Source organism: Pinus tabuliformis, chromosome 1_2 (assembly GCF_031772625.1).
Source record: "Pinus tabuliformis cultivar Carrire ecotype Pingquan chromosome 1_2, CPIR1, whole genome shotgun sequence".
NCBI classification, from domain to species: domain Eukaryota; kingdom Viridiplantae; phylum Streptophyta; class Pinopsida; order Pinales; family Pinaceae; genus Pinus; species Pinus tabuliformis.
The window spans coordinates 1,087,048,555-1,087,075,918 of record NC_142298.1 but is presented as its reverse complement, the minus strand read 5'-3'; the positions used below and the strand labels follow the sequence as shown (position 1 = coordinate 1,087,075,918).

Genomic DNA, 27,364 nt, shown 5'->3' with positions numbered 1-27,364 from the left:
GTTACATGCAAAATCCATTTTAGAAACCTCTTGCTAAGTGTCATTTTTTCCTAGAATTGTGGCGTGCACGTCATAAACCTTGATCATGTCAAAACTATTTATTTGATGCTTCAAAGCTCATTCTTCACTTCAATCTTGGAGCTCTGGCATTCCCAACACATCTAGGAACCTTCGGCACACTCATCACAACTTTTTCTGGGTAAGTCCGCTTTTCATGTCTTTTGCTACTTTTCTGTCGCTTTTTGTATTTTGGTTTGTGTGAGTGTTGTTTGCTTGGTTTTATTAAACACTTGTTGTCGTTTTAATGAATGTTAGCTTGTAGAAGCATCGTTTCGAGTTTTTCATTGCATTTCCTTACTGTCGCATGCATGACACTGTTTCTGCACTAACGATCGTCGTTGTGGCAACTTGCTTCACACACTTAGTTGTTTTCCCATCTTCCTAAATCTTGCACTTACTAATTGTATGCATGCTCATTCACTCATGTCTACACCCATCTTCGCACATGCATGTAGTCCTTACTATTTTCAGTCGCCTGTCAACGAGTTTGAGCTGCCTTGGCCCGTACCTTGCCTTACCTAGCTTTCACTGTGCATTTTTGGGATGGAAGGCCTTACCTTGCTCCCAAGAATTGCGCAGAGCTTGCCTCACATTAGCCTCTCAGGCTATGCTCTGCACAATTCTGAGAGGTAGTGCCTCAGTTGGCCCCCGGGATTGCCCAATGCAATTTTCCCAGGTAGCAATCATGCTTACTGAAACTGCGCATTGCGCAGTTCCAGTCCTCAGCATGCCAAGATGGACTCTGCTCTGTGCAGTTTTAGCAGTCAGTCAGCTCACTGGAAATCTAGATTGTGCTCTGCGTAGTTCTGGCAGTTAGTTTCCCAGCCTCCACCAGAGAAAATTGCTCATATTTTCTAGTCAGTCACCCAAGTTTGTTGCATGTCAGTCCTCAAGTTTTTTTCGATTTTCAACTGACATTTTCCTTGCCATGAGTGTTGCTCTGTCTCCAGGTATCATAGGTGCTCATCAGTCTCTCAGCAGTACATGTACAATGGCTTCCAAGAGAGCAAGTTCAAAGGACACCATTGAGAGCATAACTGGAGACATGGTCGAGCAAGTGTCTATGAGCTTGCCCATCTATGAAGACACTAAGTTGTTCTTAGATAAGGAGATCAAGATCAAATGGCAGGATATCAATGACATATTTTCAGGCACCTTTGAGGAGAACTGAAGGACCGCAGAGTCTATGTCAACATACACAAGTCTATCTTGTACCAGGTTGCATTCAGGTTACCCACGTTTCCATGGACGGACATGATCCATTGGATTGTATCGCATACTGATCCAGAGACAATGGTGTTGAGCAGTGTCAGTGGAACAAAACTTGCTACCTTCAGGGCTGAGAACTTTCAAGAGATGCATCACTGACCGCAGTCGGTGAATACAATGGATGCACTCTTCACCCATCCCAGCAGCAGCACGAACTCAAGAGACATCTTGAAGAGCTGGGTAAGAGAGTCGTCTAAGTTCAGGACAACACCCAACCAGGTATATAAGACAAAGACATTGCGGAAGGCTTATTAGTTCTTGGTCATCTTCACATGCCGCTTGTATGGCCAGGAGAGTACAGAGACCTTTTTACAATGTTGGTTGATTGTGTTGGATCAACTGGCGAATGAAGGAAAACCTTTCAATTGGTTCAACATGTTGGCTCTCCAGCTGAAGGGGCAAGTAAAAAATTCCCGGCATCTGCCCAAGGGTCAACAAGCAAAGTTATTCATGTATGCCTACATTCTTGATGCAATCTGTGCCTGTCAGTAGTTCCCTAGCTTGGGTTGGGCATGGACACCTTCAGAAACCTTTGTGCACATCTATTCAAGGTTGTTCTCTAAGTGCAACTTCCGTGGAGTTGTACTATAGCTATCAAACCACTTCGTCACCCCGATGCATAGGATGATCTTTAAACAGGATCCGCCTTGCATGTCACAAGCAATGATGGAGGCATTGGTTAACATAGCAGATTGGTATGCCTCACCCCTTGGCACCTTCATCTGAATGTACAACGCGGAGAAGGCTCCACATGTGTTACCGAAGTTTGTCATGGACAAGCTAGTCATGCAAGAAGTTGCATACCACATCTCAACAGGGTTGTCAGCAAGACTACACAAGAAGAAGAAGACACCTTGGCCTGCTCTTCCTTTGCAAATCGGTTTGTATGAGATCCATAATCTCAAGCATGTTGAGGCCTAGACAGAGGAATTCAAGAGATTCACCTTTCCGCACCAGAATTTTTAATCCATATGACCCGCATTGCTTAGTGGAGAACCATTGTGCAAGAGTGTATCATCCTTGGATCCATGGGGCATGTCATTGGCTTGAGGAAGACCCATGGAGATACTGCTATAACTCCTCAAGGATCAATGAACCAGTCAGAGTGGTTGTAGAATGGTTAGTAGTGCACAAGGAAACAACATCTCAGAGAGAAGCTACATCAACAATAGTAGAGGACAGTGGACATGCGCATGACAAAGGCAAGAGAAAGGTTGCCGACAGTGCAGAGGCAGAGAAAAGTTGCAAGTTCAAGGCAGATCCACTTGTATTAAGAGCAGCTTTGGAGATTGAGGCAAAGAAGTGACAACGCAATAGAAGGATTGCGCAAAGACAGAGGGAGAAGCAGAAACTAGAGGAGGCAGAGAAGAAGTTGCAGGAGGTGAAGCAACAACTAAGGGAAGAACAAGAGCTACGCAAAAGGGAGAAGGAAGCGCAACAAGAATAGGAACAACAGGAAGCACAGTGTGCACACATTGATGAAACTGCGCAAATACAAGTTATTGACTCATCACAGTTGGTAGATAGCAAACACGATGAGCAGTCACATGAACAGTACTTTGCTCAGGAGAATGAACATATGTTGGAATAGATGGACATCGATGTGGTTCAGCTAGAGCAGGATCAGGACACAAATCTCATGCCTAAAGGCCTAGAGGTCACTCCATCGACTTCACCAGATTCGGGAGCAGAGAAAGTCCCAAGTGATTAAGGAGACACTAAAATCCTTGAGGACAATCTAGAAGCAGATGTGCACAACATATCCTTCGACGAGTCACAACACAGAGTTGCTCAGTGGCACAGAGTGCCCTCTCCAAATGTCCATGCATCTCATGCACATTTTCGAGAATGAGTGATCGTGTCTGATATGCACAGACATCCAGCTGCATTGGCTGATGCTACAAAGGCATATGCCGAAGCCACCAACTCAAGTGTGAGATTCTTGATAGCTGAGAACAAGCGCATGGCTAAGGAGTTGCAAGTGGCCAAGTAGGGAGAAGAGAAAGTTACAGCATCCGCCAGAGCAGAGTTGAGGAAAGCGATACTTGATGAAGTATCGTCTCTCGAGATAGTTATGCGGAAGTTGTACTTCAGGTTTTTCACTGTGCATAAGTTAGTTGCCCATCTTAATGGTTGGTAGTAGCACTGTGCTAGGAGAGCACACATCTTGACAGACGTACACACTGTTGTCGATCACATGCAGATATGGAAAATGAGGTACAAGGGAGCCTCGTTGTACTTGCCAAAGATGATGAAGCCAAAGGCAGTGAAGTTGAAGGCACGCATCTGGAGTCAGATCCGGAACTATGAGGAACTCCCACAGCTCGTCACCAACTTACAGGCTTCACATGCACGAGTTTTTAGGAGCATGGATGTCATTATGTGCATGCATGCAATCCCATCCATTGGCACACTCACTGAGGCGAAAGCAAAGAACCAAGTTCGACTGGAGCTAGATATGTACTTCAAGCAGTTGATGCGCATAGCCATCAACGCAGATTTGTAGATGAGCGCAGACACTATGCATCAGTTTGTTGCTGGTCCGGCTACACTCAAGACCATGATGCACATCCTATGTGATGAGTTGGACAGAGGTGCCAAATAAACGTACCTGGATGCAACAGAGGCAAGAGTTCGCTTTCAAAAGGATGTCACCATAGAGTATGCGGACACCATAACAAATTATCAAACCTGGCATCAATTCACCATAATCAATCACCAAGAGGATGTCAACGAGTTAGTCTTCCCACAACTGTCTGAATCTTAGTGATGCCTTGCATGGCTTACTCAAGCCCATTTTTGTCTCACATGGGTACTGTTGTGGCCAGCGACAACCCCCCTTCTTATTTAGTTTTATCACTAATACTAAATAAGTGGGGACCCTTTATCGAAAAATTTAAAAAATAAATTAGTGCTTGTATTCCCTTTTTGAATAAATCTTACTATCATAAACTTAGGAGAATACTCGAAAAATCTAAAAAGACTTAAGTTTTATGATAAAGTTCGAATAAAACCACTCTCTCAATAAAGAGCGTCGCATCACAAAAAGGTAATGGATGCCTTCCTACAAGCAGAATCCTAAGATTGCGAAATCGCGATGCGAAATCACGCACTAAAAGACACTCATCACATCGCATGCCTCAAATATCACTTAAGGTGAAATGCCTCAAACCGTCGATATGCGATGGCGCATCTCGCAAATCACATTTCGCAGAAAACACATTGTAATGGATGATTGCCACACGCAACGGATTAGCGATATTGCGATCCGCGATATTGCGATTTGTGATATTGAGAAGCAAATTGCAAAATCGTCTTATCGCAGATCTACAGGGCTCATCGTTTGAAAAAGTTTTTTCCATAAACCGATGCCCAGTTATGTGCGTTAATGTTAATTAATGAGTTAGTTGGTAATCATTAATGAAATATGGTTTTGATTTGATCGAAGAGCCATTTCACGTAGGGTGATATATTTTATATGTTTTCAGCATTTAAAGCTTTCCCGTCACCTTTTTCTTATCATTACTCTTGCCTCATTTGTAAACTGCAGGAGCGAAGAGCAGAGAAGTATACATAGTAGTGTTCAGAATATTATGGGAAAGAAGGGTAAAGCTCCGAGTTCTGAAGATAAAGAAATGACGCCCTTGTACACAGACACCACCTGTAACAGAGATGTTGGTGTTACTACTTGGGAAAGCATGCACAGCCTACTCGAGGAAGAAAATCCCAGAGTAATGGAGGTTACAACGACTACAGATTCACGCGGGTCATCTGAGGCATCGATTACAAAACTAGCATGCTCGTTCTTGCACCGGATAGCGGCGAGGCCCAAGATTCTTCCATACACGGACATGGTCAAATGGGTACTGGATAGTGCTGAGATAACAGACAGACAATTTAAGACTCAGAGCCAAGAACTCATGGAGTCGTTCTTTCCACAAAATTTAAGGTTTACATCTTCTAACAAAAAAGCACACGAGAGACGAAAAATAGCACCAGGGAAGCCCGGATCGAGAAACGGAGGCAGTTTCTGATCGCCAGGCAAAACCCCTTGAGAAGGAAAGCCTCTAATCACTCAGTCGCCTGTAAGCCCAGAAAATTGTAGGAAAAAGTGCTAAAGGCGAAAGGCAAAACCCAAGCTCTAAAAACCAGTGGTATTTATCAGGGATATCCTCAAGTGGTATGTAAATTTCTACCAAATGTACAGCATCTACAGACAAGCTGGAGACAAAAGGTTCAAGAAAGAGCAAAGTCCATCAAAAGGTTAACCAAGTTAAATTGGGATTCTTACTGGACGTACTTGGTTAAACCACACACCCAGTGCATGACTCTCAAATGTATCATTAATTCTGCCGAGAAGATGGCGCCAACACTTGCCGATTCTGTTTTTGCAGGACAAATAAAGTCAGAGGTTGGCAAGCCAACTCTCCTCAACAAATGTTGAATGCTTGTGACTACAAGGAACAGATAAATAGATAGTTAGTTGCCAGTTTTAGTTTTAGATTCAGTTTTAGTTTTAATTTTTGCTTTATTTTTGCCTAAAATGAGGATGGTCATTTAAACCGCTTCCTATATTTTTGTAATAAACTATTTTTAGATTTAGCTAGTAGTATTTAAACCCTTCTCATGTATTTAGAGAAGGGTCCTTAAATTTTTCAAAAACTTGTCCTCAGAACATGCACTTTTGCACCCTCTGAGGAGGTTTTGATGAATGAATGGAACAGGATTTATTGATATCTGCATTTAATATCTACTACTGAAATTGCACTTTTGTACTCTTAGTAGATGTTGAATTAAGAAGAGATAAATCATTATTGCTGAAGCTCATGAGTAGAACTAGTTATAAATGGTACTTTTATCTCTTAATGATTTCTGCTTATGTGTTAAGGTGATATTCATGTTTAGTTATTTATATATGAATGCTTGAATGCTTGAGTTATCATTTGGCACTTCTGTATGGTGATAGCTATTTATTTATGCTTAATATATGAGTGACTTATTATGCGATATGTTTTTCACAATTGTTTCGTCTAACTTTTTATACGAAACGATTTATCTTTATTGAATTCTTTTCTCATAGCAATTGAATGATCTTTATTACCAATTGCCATTAGAAATTATTTTAGATCCCATAACTGAAAGATTAAATCCCGGGTTAGTTTTAGAATTAGATATTTATGTTCATTAGAATACAATTGCATTAGATTTAGATTAAAATCATTTTACTTAGAAATTATTAGGAAGGAAATATCAATTCTCAACACACACACACACATAAATTGGGAAACTGGTCCCATATCTCCAGTCGGACCCACTATACCAAATGGAAAAGGAGCTGCTAACCAAGGTCTGGACTGGGTGGGTATCCCCCTTGTTGTAGACCCGATTTTCGGGGCTTCAACATATTTGGCGCTAGAAGGAGGGCCTCGAACTGTGAATGGCAAATAAATCTAAATCTAAATACCATTCTGAGAGTAAATCGTCGTCACCATCTCCCCCGACTTCTCCATCACATTTAGAATCTTTAAATCTTGAGCAAGAAGTCGATAAAACAACAACCACTGCCACAAACCCAAACATTTCAGAGAAATCTACTATTGAACCTCCTGAAGTTGAATCATTGATCCATAAACTTCAGTGATTTTCTATATCATCCCAAAAATCTGAGAAATCTCAAGGTATTGTGACTTCGCAATATCATCTTTCTCATCCTCTTACCAGATTAAAGAGTGAAAAGTTTGGTATTGAACCAACTGAGTTACCTCTACCTACAAGGAAGAGAGCAAGGAAATCACCTAAAGGGTCTGATAGCGAGACTCTTTCGTCATCATCATCCATCTCAACCTCTCCACCGCGAAGTCAACCATCCACCCCTCCACTTCAAATTATTGTCCACCAGACCACTGGAACTTCGACATCTCGTTCTCAATCATCTGGAACTATAATATCCTCATCTTCCCAACCGCAGGGATCATCTTCTTCGCTTTCTGCTATTAGTAGTTCAATGATGGTCCAAACTCCATGGAATAACCCAGGGGCAGTCTTAATGCTTGCGCCCTTGAGTCAAATACTGGCCCATCCTGAAAATGGTTTCCTAAGTTTAATCCCGAAGCAGGCATGCTAGCAGAAGAACATATAAATAACTTTATGTTATCTATAAATCTCAATGGGGTTACTAATGAAGACGTTGTTATCCTGCTTTTTCCTTACACTTTGCAAGCAACAGCCGAATCATGGTATTTCTCATTACCATCTGGATCTATAACTAGTTGGGATATTTTCCAAGAACAATTCTTGACTAAGTTCGGTGATGACAGGTCTACTGCGACACTGATCAATGACCTATCTAACCTTAGGGCCGAGTCAAGGGAACCTATCAAAGATTTTAACTCACATTTTAATAAACTGTTGAACAAAATTCCTACTGCTTCCAAGCCTAGTGAAGAAGTTAGAAGTGAATGGTACATATCTGCTTTACCATCAAACATAGCAATCTTCATTAATAGGGCTAACAAAACGACTTTAGCTGACAATATGAAGGAAGAAATAGCAGTAGAGAAACGTATCATAGCCTTAGAAAAGAAAAACGCTGTTGATGAACGAAAATATAAGAAGGTTACTTTTAAAGAAGATCCAAAGAAAAAACAATCGAAAGATCCATTTGATTTAGAAGGATTTCAGAAAGTTTTGAAAACCATGTCTAATGAAATGGTTGACATTAAGAAACAAGTAGCAGAGACTTCTTCTAAAAAGCCTTACAAGCCTTATAGAAGAAATCCTTCAATTGATTCAAAGCCTCCCAATGCTATCACAAATGTTGAATCAGAAGAAGAAGAAGAGGAGATTTCTAATGAAGAGCCTACCGATGAAGAAGAAGTTGTAGAAGTATAGGGTATGTGGGATTTCATTCTCCCAGATGAAGAGGATCAAGAGGCATCGCCGGTCAGTACTGGAACTAGAAATCAACTCGATCCTCCACAACCTACTCCTAAGCCAAAGAGCACAAGCTCAATGTCTAAGGATAAAGTCACAGCTAAGAAAACGTCACCCAAAGTGACTCAAACAAGCCCAGTCCAAACAGATTCACCAACTCCATCTAAAACATTGATTATTTCTGATGAGATGGAGTATAATATTATAGAAGACATGAAGAAGACTAGGGCTAACATTACTTTTTATGAATTGAGCAAGTTAAAACATTAGCAAGAGATACTTTTGAAAGAGTTACACGCAATACCAGTTGCACCTCTGCCCGCCGCTGTAATCTCGCAAGCTTCTCATGAGATGGGAAGACCTCCAACTAATGTGACTAATAAAGTTGATCCAAATGATATCGCTTTAATTGGAGGAAGATCAAGATCTCATACTCCCCCATTTCTTCTTACTTATGAAGTTTTCAACAAAAACTTGCATAATTGTTTAGTAGATTCAGGAGCTTCATCTAATATCTTACCTAAATCGATATGTGCAAAGTTGAATGTCCAACCTCAAAAATCTGCAGTACGCATAGTTCAGCTGGACCGGTCGCAGGTTGAAGTGATCGGTGAACTAAATCAGGTTACCATAAGGCTGTCATCTAACCCAAAGGTATGTCAAGTTATCGATATTTTAGTTGCAGACATTCTAGAATTTTATGGCCTAATTCTTAGCAGAGATTGGTCTGAAAAGCTTCATGGATACTTTGCAACCGATTGGTCGCATATGTGGCTCCCTTACAATGGTAAACCAAATCAGATAAAGGTTGAGCGAGAAAGACATCAAAAATACATAGTAACAGAATTGGAAGGAGAAAATGAACCTGTAGCATACAGCAACAATATAATTGGCAACTATTCTGTTGACTCTTTCTTAGGAAATTTTAATGCTCATACTTCGCCTTACTTAGAACATTCTGTTTTATCTCAAGTAGAAAACTTTTCTCAAACAGATAGTTCTAAATGTGTTAATTTTATAGATAGTCCTGTAAATAAATCTTTATTTTGGAAGTTATTTTTTGATGGTTCTAAGTCTAACAAGGGAGCAGGAGCAGGATGCATATTAATCAGTCCAGAGGGAAACAAAACTATGCTAACTTGTAGACTCGAGTTCGATTGCACCAATAATACTGCAGAATACGAGGCTTTAGTCCAAGGATTATACAAAGCAATTGGATTAGATATCAAATATCTACAAGTCTTCGGAGATTCTGAAATTGTTATCAGACAGGTATGAAATACTATACATTGTCTATCAGGTCATTTAAAGCATTATCAATCTTTAGTACAAGATCTGACTGAACATTTTATAGCATTCAATATTTCATCAATTCCCAGACTCCAAAATGCTAGTGCTGACCTCTTGGAAAACATAGCTTCCAAGCTCATTCCCTCAGAAGACTATAGCCCAGACAGATTCTCAATCGAATTAATCTTTAGACCCTCAATTCCTGATAACATTACCAATTGGAGAATTTTCAACGATGATCCTGATATTGTAAGCTTCCTCACATCTGAGGGATCTTACACTAATCAGATAATTGATGAGGACCAACATGACAAACAGTTGCAACAAGATAGCACTAATAATGCTATGCCAAAATCAGTAGTCAAATTAGAAGACCTATATGATTTGAAAGACCGATTCAAAAGATCTACCAATTCAAAACTTCAAAGTTCAACTCTGAACTATGAATTAGTAAATCTAGGAACTGATACCAAGCCGCAGAATATCAATCTAGGTCTTGGCCTAGCTCCTGAAGAAAGATTAGCGTATGTTCGTCTCCTGAAACAATACAAAAGTGTCTTTGCCTGGAACTATGATGAACTTAAGACTTATGACACTTCTATCATTCAGCATACTATCCCAATGATAAACGATGAAAAACCTGTCCAACAAAAGCTGAGAAAGATCCATCCTAATCTAGAGAACCAGATCAAATCTGAGCTCAATAAATTATTGAAAGCCAAAATCATTTTTCCCGTTCGACATTCTAAATGGGTTTCCAATATGGTTCCCGTTAGAAAGAAAAACGGAGACATTAGAATTTGCATTGACTTTCGAAATCTTAACAAAGCCTGCCAAAAAGATAATTTTCCTTTGCCTCCCATGGAGCAAATATTACAAGCAGTTGCAGGATCAGAATTAATGTCCTTCTTGGATGGTTTCTCCAGCTACAACCAAGTTTTGGTCCATCCCGATGATCAATTAAAGACCACGTTCAGAACCAAATGGGGTACTTATGCATATCAAAAGATGCCTTTCGGTCTAATCAACGCTGGTGCCACATTTCAAAGGGCCATGGACATTGCATTTAAGGGATTAGTAAACAAATCAGTAGTAATTTACTTGGATGATATAACTGTATATTCCAAAAAACGAGGTAATCATCTCAGAGATTTAAAACAGATGTTCCAACTTTGCCTAAGGTATGGAATTTCACTTAATCCAAAAAAGTCCTTTTTTGCATTAAGTGAAGGAAAACTTCTTGGATTTATAGTGTCAAAATCTGGAATCCATATTGATCCTGACAGAATCAAGGAGATTTCCGAAATACCCTTACCTCACAACAAGAAAGCTATGCAATCTTTCCTTGGCCAGATTAATTTTGTAAAGAGATTTGTGCCCGAATTTTCAAGAATCGTATCTCCCTTACAAGCAATGATTAAAAAGAACTCAATCTTCAAATGGAGCCAAGACGAATATGAAGCATTTAATCTGAGTAAACAAGCAATTGTTAACGCTCCATCTTTACCAACTCCAAATTTTTCCGATCCTTTCATTTTATATACATTTGCCTTTAATAGATCATATGTTGCGATACTCACTCAAGCAAATCAAGATAAGGCAGAAGCCCCAATTTCATTTTTCAGTTCAAATCTACAAAGGGCTGAATTAAATTATTCTAACGTCGAGAAACAAGCTTATGCTGTTTTCAAAGCAATCAAACATTTTAGACCCTTCTTACTTAAAACCCATACAAAAATCATGGTACCGTTTCTAGCAGTAAGAAATCTTTTAGTACAGAAAGACGTGGGTGAGAAAAGGGCCAATTGGGTTACTGCCTTACAAGAATACGACGCTAAAATTAAACTAGCAAATATTGTAAAAGGTCAAGGCTTTTGCAAAATGCTGGCTGGAGCATCGCTTATTTCCGAAATACCATCTGTAGAAATACAAACGAATGAGGTAAGCCTAAACGATATTGAATCATTATACATTGATATCATATTTTATCTAAAGAACGAATATGCTCCTTCAAACCTCAATTACATAAAGAAAAGAGCCCTAAGGTTGAAGGCTAAGCAATATCAGCTCGTGAACGATGTACTTTTTAGGATGAATTATGATTTTGTTCTCCTTTGATGTCTTGAGAAATCTGAAGCTGAAAAGGTGTTGCAGGGACTCCATGACGGACCAGAAAGTGGACATTATGCTAAAGATACTACTGCACATAAAATCTTGCGTGCAAGCTACTATTGGCCTACACTATTCAAAGACGCACATAGCTACGTAAGGAAATGTCAAGTTTGTCAAACTGCTGCTGGGAGACAAAAGAAACCGTTGTTGCCTTTGCAACCAGTCAATATCAATCAACCCTTTGATCAATGGGGATTGGATATAATAGGTGAGATCATTTCTCACTCTTCTAAACAACATAGGTATATCCTTACAGTTACAGATTATTTTACTAAATGGGTAGAAGCAGTTCCTCTCAAGACAGCTAATGCCGAACACATCATTGATTTCATAGATCAGTTCATAATCACCAGGTTTGGTTTACCCTCTGCTTTAATGTTTGATAATGCATCATATTTTTCTGGCAATGCTATGACTGAATTTGCGCTCAAAAGAGGTTTTAAGCTTAAATACTCTGCCAATTATTACCCACAGGGGAACGGGTTAGCTAAATCAACGAATAAAAACTTAATCAGAATCATTAAGCGAACCATTGATCAAACTCATAAGAATTGGCACAAATCCTTAATATATGCTCTATGGGCAGACCGAATAACACAAAAAGCCTCCATTGGCACTTCTCCCTTTAATTTAGTTTATGGGAAAGAAGTGGTCCTTCCAACTCATCTAGCGATTCCCTCTTTGGCCTTAGTTTAATCTATTGATAAAACACCAACTTTTTCCTTACAATTAAGGCAACTGCAAATCCTTAAGCTAGAAGAGCAATGAGAACAAGCTAAAATAACTCATGCGCATCACCAAGCATTAGTAAAAACTTCTTTTGATTCAAACATGATATCCAGAAAGGACTTTCAGATTGGAGATCTAGTTTTAAAATGGGATAAGGCTCATGAGGAAAAAGGCAAACATACGAAATTTCAATGAATGTCGCTTGGCCTTTTCCAAATTGCAGAAATCATAGGTCCATCTACTTTTATGTTATAGGATCTAACAGGAAAAAGAGAATCTTTACCTGTTAACGGGTAGATCCTCAAAAAATACTTTCCATAGGAGATCATTCTTATATTTTTGTAAATTAGTGTTTCGTTTATTTTAATAATAAAACCAGTTGTAAATAGTTACATTTGGAATTCACGAAAAAGACAAGTATTTCTTTTAGATTTTGTTTTTTCGCTTCTATAAATAGAACTGATTTGGAAAATTGGTCATTATTATTGAAAGATACAGTCAAAGGCTATAAACCTGAAAATGATACTAGTTTCAACTTTGTAAATTTTGATAAAAAGCGACCTTTAGTGGGAATTTGTTTTATATCAATCAAATGAAAAGTATCAATAACAAAACAAAGATTCTCTGTAGAAAAGCTCTTTCCAAAAACTCTACAATTGTCGTCCAGAGCTATTCTTAAGGAAACAATGACTTCCTCCCCACCTAGGGAATTACGAGCTTCAAGGAATAATCCAGTGATACACTTTAACTTAAAGAATAAGAGGTCTCATCACGAGCCGACTTATCATGATCATAGATATTATAACTTGCTGACTTTGCCAAAACTGCATACCATAACAGGGCAATGACTCGAGATTATTGCAATCAAAGGCAAGGGGTCTCATCACGAGCTAGCTTGTTTAGTAAAGTTATAAATCAAGTGAGTGGCACTATCATAATTTGGCTACCAAACCAAGGCATTGTTCTTTAAGGATTAAAAGAAAATAAAAACAATAAGTGTGGATATGGATTTCTCTTTGAAAATCGTACACTTCCCCAAGTAGGATACAGGATCATTGTTGGGTTAAAGGTAACCTTGTCGAGGCTATAAACGTTTGCTAGCAGCAGAGGCTCTACCTACGACAAATGAGCATATTTAAAATTGATTTACAGAAAAGGCTTTGTTTTTATCTTTATTAACCAAATAGTGACTGATGTAAATACAATGACTAGCTCTAAGAAGTAAATAACCAAAGTTAACATAAAAAAAAAAAAAAACAAACTATCATTGATAGCTGAAAACATGATGTACTTTATCTTTCTATAATAAAGTTTGATTTTCTGGAAAAGTTTTCTGTTTTGGAAGTTTAGAAAATTCAAAAGAAAAGCATAGGTAACTAGTTCTTCCAAGTGAATTGCCAATTGTTGTGGCCAGCAACAACCCCCCTTCTTATTTAGTTTTATCACTAATACTAAATAAGTGGGGACCCTTTGTCAAAAAATTTAAAAAATAAATTAGTGCTTGTATTCCCTTTTTGAATATATCTTACTATCATAAACTTAGGAGAATACCTGAAAAATCTAAAAATAAGTTTCATGATAAAATTCAAATAAAACCACTCTCTCAATAAAGAGCGTCACATCGCAAAAAGGTAATGGATGCCTTCCTACAAGTGGAATCCTAAGATTGCGAAATCGCGATGCGAAATCACGCACTAAAAGTCACTCATCGCATTGCATGCCTCAAATATCACTTAAGGTGAAATGCCTCAAACCACCGATATGCGATGGCGCATCTCACAAATCGCATTTCGCAGAAAACACATTGTAATGGATGATTGCCACACGCAACGGATTAGCGATATTACGATCCGCAATATTGCGATCTGCGATATTGCGAAGCAAATCGCAAAATCGCCTTATCGCAGATCTACAGGGCTCGTCGTTCAAAAAAGTTTTTTCCATAAACCGATGCCCAGTTATGCGCGTTAATGTTAATTAATGAGTTAGTTGGTAATCATTAATGAAATATGGTTTTGATCTGATCGAAGAGCCATTTCACGTAGGGTGATATATTTTATATGTTTTCAGCATTTAAAGCTTTCCCATCACCTTTTTATTATCATTACTCTTGCCTCATTTGCAAACTTCAGGAGTGAAGAACGGAGAAGTATACATAGTAGTGTTGAGAATATTATGGGAAAGAAGGGTAAAGCTCTGAGTTCTAAAGATAAAGAAATGACGCCCTTGTACACAGACACCACCTGTAACAGAGATGCTAGTGTTACTACTTGGGAAAGCATGCACAACCTACTCGAGGAAGAAAATCCCAGAGTAATGGAGGTTACAGTGACTACAGATTCATGCGGGTCGTCTGAGGCATCGATTACAGAACTAGCATGCTCGTTCTTGCACCGGATAGCGGCGAGGCCCAAGATTCTTCCATACACGGACATGGTCAAATGGGTATTGGATAGTGCTGAAATAACAAACATACAATTTAAGACTCAAAGCCAAGAACTCATAGAGTTGTTCTTTCCACAAAATTTAAGGTTTACATCTTCCAACAAAAAAGCGCGCAAGAGGCGAAAAATAGCACCAGGGAAGCCCGGATCAAGAAACGGAGGTAGTTTCCAATGCGCGATTCACCAGGAAAAACCCCTTGAGAAGGAAAGCCTCTAACCACTTAGTCGCCTGTAAGCCCGGAAAATTGTAGGAAAAAGTGCTAAAGGCGAAAGGTAAAATCCAAGCTCTAAAAACCAGTGGTATTTATTAGGGATATCCCCAAGTGGTATGTAAATTTCTACCAGATGTACAGCATCTATAGACAAGCTGGAGACAAAAGGCTCAAGAAAGAGCAGAGTCCATCAAAAGGTTAACCAAGTTAAATTGGGATTCTTACTGGACGTACTTGGTTAAATCACACACCCAATGCATGACTCTCAAATGTATCATTAATTCTGCCAAGAAGATGGTGCCAACACTTGCTGATTCTGTTTTCGTAGGACAGCTAAAGTCGGAGGTCGGCCAGCCAACTCTCCTCAAACAAATGTTGAACTCTTGCGACTACAAGGAACAGATACATAGATAGTTAGTTGCCAGTTTTAGTTTTAGATTCAGTTTTAGTTTTAAATTTTGCTTTATTTTTTCCTAAAATGAAGACGGTCATTTAAACCACTTCCTATATTTTTGTAATAAACTATTTTTAGATTTAGCTAGTAGTATTTAAACCCTTCTCATGCATTTAGAGAAGGGTCTTGAAATTTGTCAAAAACTTGTCCTCAGGACATGCACTTTTGCACCCTCCGAGGAGGTTTTGATGAATGAATGGAACATGATTTATTGATTTCTGCATTTAATATCTACCACTGAAATTGCACTTTTGTACTCTTAGTAGATGTTGAATTAAGAAGAAATAAATCATTATTGCTGAAGCTCATGAGTAGAACTAGTTATAAATGGTACTTTTATCTCTTAACGATTTCTGCTTATGTGTTAAGGTGATATTCATGTTCAGTTATTTATATATGAATGCTTGAATGCTTGAGTTATCATTTGGCACTTCTGTACAGTGATAGCTATTTATTTATGCTTAATATATGAGTGACTTATTATGCGATATGTTTTTCACAATTGTTTCATCTAACTTTTTATACAAAACGATTTATCTTTATTGAATTCTTTTCTCATAGCAATTGAATGATCTTTATTACCAATTGCCATTAGAAATTATTTTAGATCGCATAACTGAAAGATTAAATCCTGGGTTAGTTTTAGAATTAGATATTTTTGTTCATTAGAATACAATTGCATTAGATTTAGATTAAAAACATTTTACTTAGAAATTATTAGGAAGGAAATATCAATTCTCAACACACACACACATAAATTGGGAAACTGGTCCCATATCCCCAGTCGGACCCACTATACCAAACGGAAAAGGAGCTGCTAACCAAGGTCCGGACCGGGTGGGTATCCCCCTTGTTGTAGACCCGATTTTCGGGGCTTCAACAGGTACATGTGCAGATTTTTTTGTAAACATGTTGTAAAGTGAAAGACCAAGTGTCAATAGTAGAATGTAAATAGTCATATGTAAGTTCAAGGGTCATGAGGGTAGTTGAAGAGTCACAAAGGGGAATGTCAAGGGTCACCCCACCTTTTGCTATATATAGAACCTCACAACTCATTGTAGAGGCTTTTGGGAGCCAATTTTCTGATAGGAATAACTTATAAAAAGCTTAGAGTGTATTGTAACAAGCCTTGGCTTCTCCACAGTGCAAAGCGAGTACATCTCTTTGGAGGAGCAGGCGACAATGACTGTAATGTTCCATTATTGGGGCTAGTGGTTTTCATAGTTGTATGTATGATTGGATCTTTCACTCTTTTAATATAACAGAGCCAACATGTTTCATGCAGATATTGTTATTGTAGTTCGACTATTCTAGTTACTCTAACGATGTATGTATTTGTAATTTATGCATCTATGTATAGACTATTCTGTATGTGTTTGTATGAATCTTATCGAAGTGTGTCATTGGTATAATTCATCACTTTGGATTGTCGACTATTGTGTTTTCCATCTCATGATGTCTTTCATCTCGTGTGTTCCCTTTCAAGCTGCGTGTTATCACAGGGTTCTAAGGGGCGCACTCTACTCCCATTCCATGTGTTAGAGCCTTTCATGCATCTTCCTTGACTTGTTGCAAGGTCACACCCTTGCTTCCAACAAGGACATCTTACTTACCTCTGCGTGCAACCACAGTCAAGGCAATACCGTACTACCCACTGCTGGGACTCCTACTCCAAACGGTCTGAAGTCTAGTTGGGACCTCTTACCGGGGAGATCCGCTGACATGTTGGTGGGTCCAACACCATCAACACAGTGACAATTGAATAGTGAACAACAAGAGTTGAGGAAGTTGAAGTGCTAGATGGGTAGACCTCTTTTTTATCAAAAGCAAAGAACTGACATGTAAGAGATCAAGTCTAACGAGCCAAGTCAAGAAGAAGGTTAAGGTGTAAAGGTAAGTGGATGTGATCAAGCTTGAAGGCAAAATCATAAGGGTTGCATTGACGACTCACTAAAGACTTTGTTGAGGACCATAAGTTATTGATGATAGATCTAAGGAATAACTTGAAGATGTAGTTTGGTGCCTACAATTTGTTGTGTTGGTTCTTAGCTGGGGGGGATTGGTGTCTCCTATAGCTTGGTGCCTACATTTATTGAGTTGGTACTCAACGAAAGGAATGAAATCTCTTGTAGGTTGGTCACATCGTCTTTGGTGTAGTTGTACCAAAGTTATTGCCAGAATTTTGGACACTGGAAAATAACACCCGCAAAGGCACAAATAATTATCCCTTTAGCCTACATTTATCAATTTGTGGCAGTTTTAATTTAATTATCAATAATTATTATCTCCATGGAATATTTTAGAATATTCGTTAGTAATTGTCACAAATCAAAGGTTGAGATATATCTCAAAAGTAGTTAGATATTTTTTGCCATTTTAATTAAATTGGTTGATTAAAAAAAATAGCATATGAACAAGTGTCCTATGAAATGAGTTATAGTATTTGGGAATGTGGTATTGATAAGCCATGATATTGTAACAAATACTATTTACAAGTTAAGAATCTCCATAGTTAAAAGCATTGTTGCATTAAATATATCTATGTTTAACTCATCCATTATTTTTTTTTTAATTAATAATAATAATTTAAAATACAATTATGATTTAGTTAATTTTTATGATTTTTTTTTTATCTTTAGCAATGTGAAATGTATCATAAAATAAGTATTTTTATACTTATCATGAATTGATGTTTACTAGTCATTTCATAAATGGTTGCACTAGTTTATGGATATAATTAGAATACCATGTCTAATAAGTCAATGAATAAGACTATTTTGTGGGTATAAGTCCATATAAATAACAAACACAATGAATGTCCTCCTTAGGGGTGGATTTTCAAGTTCACCCGTGAACTGAAAATTTGGTGAAAGTCACTTGTTTTTCCCATCAGTCATTTTACATTAGGTGCAAGTTAGTAAATGTTGTTTTTTACTTATTATAAACCATTTGAAAACAATATTGGCCTAGTTCGATGAGCACTAAAAATTTTAGTTCAAATGATACTCAAAAGCCTCCCGATGGGGGTGATTTTAATAGCCCCTGTAATGACAAGATGCATGATTAACATGTTGTGGATGAGAGTGGAGCGTGGGTAGGCGACTTTTGAAATGAGCGACACACCCTACATTTGTCACCTACATGTTGTTGCGTGGCACAAACCCCATTCCCAGGTTTTGGGTCACCTAACCCAGACTCTTCATCTTAAATGCCCGGAGGTGGTAGCATTTGTGATGAGGTACGACATTCTATTTGGAATCCGAGATTATCATTTAACAGTTGATATGGATTAGTTTTCGCAGGGCAGATTCGCCATTGTCTTGGGAGATCTTGACATACAGTTCTGTGAGTGTGTTATCTATAAGAGGAATGTGGTTTTTAAAGAGTGTGGCAGGCCTTACACATGTCCATTCCTGGACCTCGCACACTTTGGTAATTACCTTCAAATTCTGGGTTCTAAGACGTCGATGCCCCATTATAAATGCATGGGTGTTTTACCAGGGTGGCAACATTGTTATGTTATCTAGGGTGGTGAAGAAGGTTTCTCCTTGTCATGCTGCTCTTGGTTTCTATCTCTACTATCGCTTGAATTTGTAGGAGGTTTGTTTCCTCACTGTTATCACTTTCTTGCTTCCTTTTTTACAATTGTCAAGAAGTTATTATTTCGGTTTTGTCCCTTCTGTTTTGGGAGTTTAAGGGTCAATGTTTTTCATCTTGTTTCTTCATAACACAAGGATTGGTCCAACCTTTGAATTGGTGGCAGTTCTACCCACTTCGTTGCCTCAAGGTTTTGATATTGCAGGCATTTCCTTTAATTACCCAGTTCTGGTTTGTGGGGTTTGGTATCCAGGTACTTTTTCCATTTGGTTTTAACGTTGATAATTTTCCTTCTAGTTTCATACCTTGCTCAAGATCTTGGGTCTCCCATTTAATTGGTCTCTCTCAAGTCATGGTTTATTCAGTGTTAGGGTTTGCAATTGTGTTGAAATTCTGGTGATTTCTCTTATTTCCCACTCCTCAAAAGCCCCCATTTTCCCTAATGTATAACTTTGTGGATGATGCCCTCGTAGTTCAATCAATTATCTCTAACTTGAAAGTTTATATCCTCCTTTGTCCACCTGGTTTTTGTGCTTATTTGTCGATTAAGTAACACTCCTTTCCCTTTGCTATCATGGCTCCTCAGCAGAGAATACTGAGTTGCAGGGGTGATGCAAGTGGCTCATCTTCTCATTGTCGTCGGTTGTTTGGGTGGGAGTCTATGGCGAACTACTTTGACTCGAATCCTCCTGAAGTTAGTAAGGAAATTCTCCTCGTCAAGTCAAAGGAGTTTGGTGATATGACATATTTTTTTGATTCTGAGGTTAGAGCGTTTGCCTCAAATGGATACCTAACTCGGGGAGATTCAAAAAGCATCAACTCCATTTTCTTCATTCACTCACAGTGCATCAACAGATGGAAACCCTGCTTTGCATGGTCCTTCGGGGTAAATAGGAGGATAATTATAAATTGTTTGTAGGGCAAGAGGATATTAAGTAGATTCTCTAGAATATCCACTTCGACTTGGATGACATAGTTTCGAGATTAGCAAGGGTGGAGAAATTTGTGGTCTCTGACTCAAACACTGAGTCAGAGGAGCTGAATGACGCCTTTGCAGGCATAAACGCTCCCCCAACCATCGCTACTCCTCCTGCTATTACTTATCCACATGCAAACTAGTCTCCCTTCTCACTAATCATTATTTCTGACTATTGTAGGCTCAACAATTCCTGCACTTTTATCAACAAGTGGTTATGGTTATGGAACTTCTGGTGGCAGTTTGTTATTCGCTTTGGAATCTCAATGGTCAATACATTAATGTTTTTTCTGTTGTATGAACTTTGTTTTTGCTTTCAACAAGATGACACTGGATGATCTTTCCCTTCTTGCTATTCTCTAATGAAAACAATCACTTGTGAGCTCAGTAGTGTATTGTTTTACTCTTGTCATCCTCTTTAGTTCTTTTGTAACGCTTAATGGCAACAATTGAAACATTTGGTAGACATAGTTTGGTCCCTTTGGTTCTGTGTCTTTGATAAGTTTTGTATCCAAGTTTAGAACTGGTTGTGATTGTGGTATTTTGGGTGCACCTGGTTGAAGCAATGGTCTCCCACGGTAGACTTTTTGGAGTATGGAATATGTAATGCCTTTGATGTAATACCTTATTATGTTAATGGAAATCAGTTGTAGAAACTTACCAAAAAAAACTCAAAAGCCATGACAATTGAATAAAATTTAATTTTAAAAGTTGTGGAAAAGGGGGCCATCATAGAATGCTTGATAAAAGTAGTTTACCCATTTGTGGGCAACGACACTTTTTTAATTATTTGCACTGAGTAAAACTGCCACACATTCTCTTAACTTATTTGGTTCAACTTGGACTTGATTCAAAACATTCCCTAGTAACTTTTTAGAAAACATGTTAATTATGTTTCTTAATTTTCAAGTTAAGGTATAGAAAACATATTAATGTTATAGTCTCTTTTATTTAAAACTATACAAATTCACAACATATACACACAAGAGAAAATAACACTAAAAAAAATGAAAAAAAAAATTGAGTGGAATTGAGAACATTCTCTTGTGTTAGCTCAAGTGAAAAAATTATCCATAGTACTAAAGAAAAAAAATCACAATTATAAAGTAAAATGTGAGAAAAGTTTTACACATCTTTAGATTTGAGATAGTTGCTAGTGACCTCTTCTCCCTCTAAATCCATAATTTAACTAGTTAAAAATTTATAACAAGTAATTTGGTAATTTAAATGCTTGCATATTACATTTATAACTTTTGAAAAAAATTTACCCATTTGAAGTTGCGGGTAACTTAAATGCCTTCACGTTACATTTATAATTTTGAAATTTTTTTACCCATTTGAAGTTGCAGGATTTTTAATCACCGTCAAATACGTTTAAAAAGTTGCACAGAACGTGAAATTCCGGGCTCGTCTTGTTTGATGAATGTCGTCATTGTGGCGTCTTGCTGGTTTAATAAATGCCGTCGTCGTGGAGATTTGACTTGAGAAATGGCAAAGAACGTGTTTGCTTTTATTGGATGTGACGGGAGCACCCACTCCACTCCTTCCAACCAAATTCCGTAGTCAGGTTGCAATTTCAGTTGGAAAATAATTAAAAGAAATTCATGATTCTGAGAAAACAAAATTTGGCATAAATTTTTGGAATCTTGGTTACTGTTGTTGTCAAGTTTTAGAGTAATTAAAAAAAAAAAATTGATAGCTGTATTGAATTTATTTCCCCTATTATAAAAGGGATTGAAACAGTTTCACCATTATAAAAAAGGATTAAGCAATTTCAGTTGGAAAATAATTGAAAGTTTTTCATGATTTTGACAAATGAAAATTTGGCAAAAATTTTTGCGAATCTTAGTTACCGCTGTCCAGTTTTAAAATAATTTTGACAAAAACTTTGATGGCCTTATTGAATTTATTCCCACACTTATAAAAAGGATTGAAACAGTTTCGGTCTGAACGGATTGCCCCCAGTCCGGTCACGCCTCATATACAGGTTTCTATATGGAAAATGTATTTTGATCATTATATTCCTTATATAATATATTTATGCTTTTTTGTTACTGAAAAAAAAAAAAAAAAATTGAAACAGTTCCATCATTATTAAAAAAAAATTCAAACAGTTCCAGATTAAATTTCTTTAAAAAAATTCTCACCAAATCCCAAAAATATTGTTCAAACAGTTCCACATTACATTTCTTTAAAAATTTCTCACCAAATCCCAAAAATAGTCCTGAAATTATAAGTGTCAATAACTAATCCCTACCTCATCCAACCATGTATATCCCAAGTCCTCCATTTTTTTAATTAAAATTAAAAAAATAAAGAAAATAAATCCTTTCACCTTTGCGCTACAACCATCACAATAGTACCAAAAATCATCTATATGATCTTGAAATTATTTATAAATAAATAAATAAATCCTTTCACCTTTGCGCTACAACCATCACAATAGTACCAAAAATCATCTATATGACCTTGAAATTATTTTTTTGCATAGTGAAGGGATACAACCATCACAATGGTACCAAAAATCATCTATATGATCTTGAAATTATTTTTTTGCACAGTGAGGAGATCATTATTATTGTGGGAAAATAAAAGCTATCATAGTGAGGAAATCATTATTATTGTGAGAAAAGCTATCATGGTGGGGAGATATCATGATCATGTGCAAATGCACACTGACTCATCATCCTGATCTACTACTCTCGTGGGAATGTAAAATAATTTCATAATTTCAGTGCTAAGCTATGGATACTCCTCGGTGCTCACAAGTTATAATTGTGCGAATGCACACTGCATGCAGATTCATTCATTCCTACCCTCCACCTGTTTCCGTTTTAGTTTCAAACATACCTGTTTCCGTTTTAGTTTCAAACATGATGTCGTCTGTGTGCTTTTTAATTATTTTTTTGCATTGTGAGAAAAGCTATCACAGTGAGGAGATCATTATTATGGTGGGAAAATAAAAGCTATCATAGTGAGGAAATCATTATTATTGTGGGAAAATCTATCATGGTGGGGAGAGATCATTATCATGTGCAAATGCACAGTGACTCATCATCCTGATCTACTACTCTCGTGGGAATACATGATTCCACATGTAAAATAATTTCATAATTTCAGTGCTAAGCTATGGATTCTCCTCGGTGCTCACACGTTATAAGTAATTGTGCGAATGCACACTGCATGCATATTCATTCCTACCCTCCACCTGTTTCCGTTTTAGTTTCAAACATGATGTCGTCTGTGTGCTTTTTCTTTTTTCTGCTGTTTACCCTTTTCTTTTCCTCTTCCTTTGCTCACTCAATTCACGATAATCGAATTTCGTTGCTGCAATTCAAGTCCCTTATTGCCAACGATCCTCGGCATTCCATGGCCAACTGGAGTCCCGGGAGTCCGTTATGCAATTGGACGGGCATTACATGCAGCCGCGGCCGGGAAAGAGTCATCGCCCTCAACCTCACTGGTATGGATATGCAAGGCCCCATTTCTCCATTCCTAGGGAATTTGTCTTTTCTCCAATTGCTCGATCTTTCAGATAATGCGCTCTATGGTGATATCCCACCTCAACTGGGACGTCTCTTTCGTTTAAGAGAACTTTCTCTCAATTTTAACATTCTAAGTGGGAGTATCCCCGCCGAGTTGGGTTCCCTCGCACGTTTGCAGAGTCTTTTTTTAGGAGCAAACAGCTTCATAGGTAATATTCCCTTTTCCTTTGGAAATCTCTCAGCATTGAGTGTTTTAGAAATTTCTGAAACCAATGTCACTGGTAGCATTCCGCAAGAATTAGGGCTCCTCCCTCGTCTTCAAGCGCTTCTTCTTTTCAGAAATGAATTGTCAGGAGCATTCCTACTTCTTTATCAAATCTTTCTCGTTTGATTGACTTGGAGATTTCTAGTAACAATCTTATTGGCAACATTCCACAAGAATTTGGACTCCTCACTCGTCTGCAAAGGCTTATTCTTTCTAAGAATGGATTGTCAGGTAGCATTCCCGCTTAAATTTCAAATCTCTCTAGAATGACAGATTTGGAAATTTATACTAACAAACTCACTGGCAGCATTCCACATGAAATAGGCCTCCTTAATTAGTAGGTCTGGTTCTTTTTCAAAATGAATTGTCAGGCACTATTCCCACTTCTTTGTCAAATATCTCCTCTTTAGCTTTGTTACTCATTTACCAGAACAGAGTAACAGGGATATCCCCTCGGAGTTTGGTGCCAAGATCAACCAATTAAATGAATTCGACTTATGGGGAAATCAACTCAGTGGAAGCATACCAAATTCCATTGGGAATTGTTCTAAACTCACAATACTTTTTCTAGATTACAACAATTTGAGTGGCGCTGTGCCAGTGGAACTAGGTAAGCTGTCTTTCCTTGAACGACTAACATTGGACTCTAATCAACTTGATAGTGGCAGTAGTACCACCATGCCTTTTCTTACATCTCTTACCAATTGTTCTCACCTACAAATACTAGGCTTGGGCACCAATAAATTAAGTGGTATTTTGCCATCTACTATAGGAAGACTTTCTACCAATCTACGTGAGTTGTCCTTAAAAAACAACATAATAGAAGGAAACATCCCTATTCAGATTGGAAATCTTAACAACTTAACTTTTCTTGATTTAAGTGGAAATCTTTTCCATGGTAGTATTCCATCATTGCAAAGCCTTGTAAACTTAGAACAATTGGGTTTTGAAAAGAATAGACTGGGAGGAAACATCTTGGATAACTTTAAACCATTAAAACATCTCGGTCTCTTGCACCTTAATAATAACATGTTTTCTAGAAAAATTCCCAATTCCTTGCGCTATCTTAAACAACTGAGATTCCTTTCTCTTCATCACAACTACTTATCAGATAAGATACCAGCTAGTTTAGGAGATTGTACAAATTTGGAACTGCTTGACTTATCTTATAATAGACTCAATGGAAGCAACCACAAGAAATTGCCAAGCTTTCTAATCTCCAATTCTATTTGAATTTGTCATGGAACTTTTTAGAAAGCCCATTGCCAGCAACAATTAGTAAGATTGTAATGGCTCAAGCTATAGATGTTTCTGTCAATCAATTGAGTGGTCTCATTCCAGCTATGCTTGGAAATTGCATAGCACTACAGTGATTGAATTTATCTAGAAATGTCTTCCAAGGTTCTATTCCAGATTCACTTGGAAATTTACAAAATCTCATCATCCTAGATCTCTCTTTGAACTCATTATCAGGTACAATCCCTGTTGCCCTCCAGAAGCTAAAACTGCTCCATTATTTAAATTTGTCTTTCAACAATCTCACAGGGGAAATATCAGAAGGAGAATTTTACACAAATCAAACCATTATCATATCTTTAACTGGAAATCCTGGCCTATGTGGACCACATGTATTTCTGTTACATGCTTGCTCGTCATCAAGAAGTCACTCTAAAGTTCTGAAAGAAGTACTATTTCCAGTTGCTGGTGTTGGTTTTATACTATGCTGTCTACTTTTAGCATTTCTTTGGCGAAGGAATTCACTTACACAAAAGTTGAACTTGCAAACACACAACTTTTCTTTTCGACAAGCTATTTTCCAAAAGGTAGAACATCAAAGGGTCTCATATCAAGAGCTTGCCAGAGCAACAAATGGATTTTCAGAGGCCAACCTTTTGGGGAGCGATAGTTATGGATCAGTTTATAAAGGAGTTTTGAGTGATGGCACACTACTGCTGTGAAAGTTTTCAATTTGCAAACTGATCACGTTGAGAAGAGTTTTGAAGTAGAATGTAAGGTCTTGAAAATGGTTCATCACCGAAATCTTGTGAGAATCATAACCTCATGTTCCAACCTCCAGTTCAAAGGTTTAATCTTTGAGTATATGTGTAATGGAAGCTTAGAGAAGCATTTGTATCCCAATAGAGATGATAACAACAGTGAGAAAGAATGTGAATTAGGATTGCAAACACGACTAAGCATTGCCATAGATGTCGCCAATGCCATGGAATATCTTCATCATGATTCTCCTATGCAAGTAATGCATTGTGATATAAAGCCCAACAATGTGCTTTTGGATGAAGACATGACTAGTCATGTAACAGATTTTGGGATTGCTAGATTAATTGGGGCAACCTCTACTGATTCACTTTCTTCAACACTTGCTTTGAAAGGATCCACTGGATACATTGCCCCAGGTATGGTTTTTGAAAACATTAAATTCACTTGTTTTTTCATTATTAATAATTTTGTATGGATTGATTCAATATAATTTGACCATTGTTGCCTTGAATATAGAGTATGGATTGGGTGAAAGAGTTTCCACCAAAGGGGATGTTTATAGCTATGGCATTTTGTTATTGGAAATGCTTACTAGAAAGAGGCCAACTAGTAACATGTTTGTTGGAGACCTGAACTTGCATAAGTGGGTGAACTTTGCATTTCCAAATAGAGTGAAGGAGGTAATTGACAATAGTCTTTTTAGTGAGGTGGATGGAGATTCGTTTGAAGATAATGTTGTATACAAATACATACTTTCTTTACTGCATGTTGGTTTGCTTTGTTCAAAAGATTCCCTTGAAGAACGACCAACCATGAGAAATGTGGTAATGCTAGTGGAAGGTATTAGGAAGGATTTGGTGAAAAATACAAGACCAAAATGACCAAAATAAAACATATCCAATTTTCTTTGTAATACAAGTGCAGCAAGGAATGATGCGGCTACATCAAATGACCAAAGTTCTACATCTTAATTTGTGATAATTGTCAGTGCAAAATATTTCCATATTGTCTCTATTATTCCCATGGAAAGATTTATATTAGTTTTACTTGTACAAGAAAATTTCTGTTAGGATAAAGTTGTATATTTGTAATTATGTTCAACATGCAAAATAGACATGTTTGTAATAATATATTAAGTGGATTACAAATCTAAATTTGTTTTAATGTGTTATACATGATGTCAATACTCATATCCATGCAGTGATCTTTTTATGCGAGTCACATCAATTGAAAGACATCAAAATTGTATGATACTGCCCAACAAGTTAGTAGTTCTAAAGACTAACAGCCCAGTCAAGGTGAGAGCAAACTAGATTCAAATTCCAAACTAAGAAACGCAATAGAAATGAGTGAAGATGACCTCTTGTATGGCTATCAAAGAAGTTTACTATCATGCTAATGCTAGATATAATAGACGGAAGCTAACGAACCATTTCTGTGTTCTTATAGGTTATGACTGGCATGTAAAAGGTTCAATTCT

General features: G+C 37.6%; 1 pseudogene across 1 annotated transcript; it reads left to right on the top strand.

Annotated features, from left to right (window-relative positions):
* Window positions 1–23,265: 23,265 nt before the first annotated feature.
* On the top strand, window positions 23,266–26,765 carry LOC149209959 (uncharacterized; annotated as a pseudogene). Its single transcript, XR_016253100.1, has 2 exons — window positions 23,266–26,300; window positions 26,401–26,765. The product of XR_016253100.1 is annotated as an uncharacterized LOC149209959 (transcript).
* The last annotated feature ends 599 nt before the right edge of the window (window positions 26,766–27,364 follow it).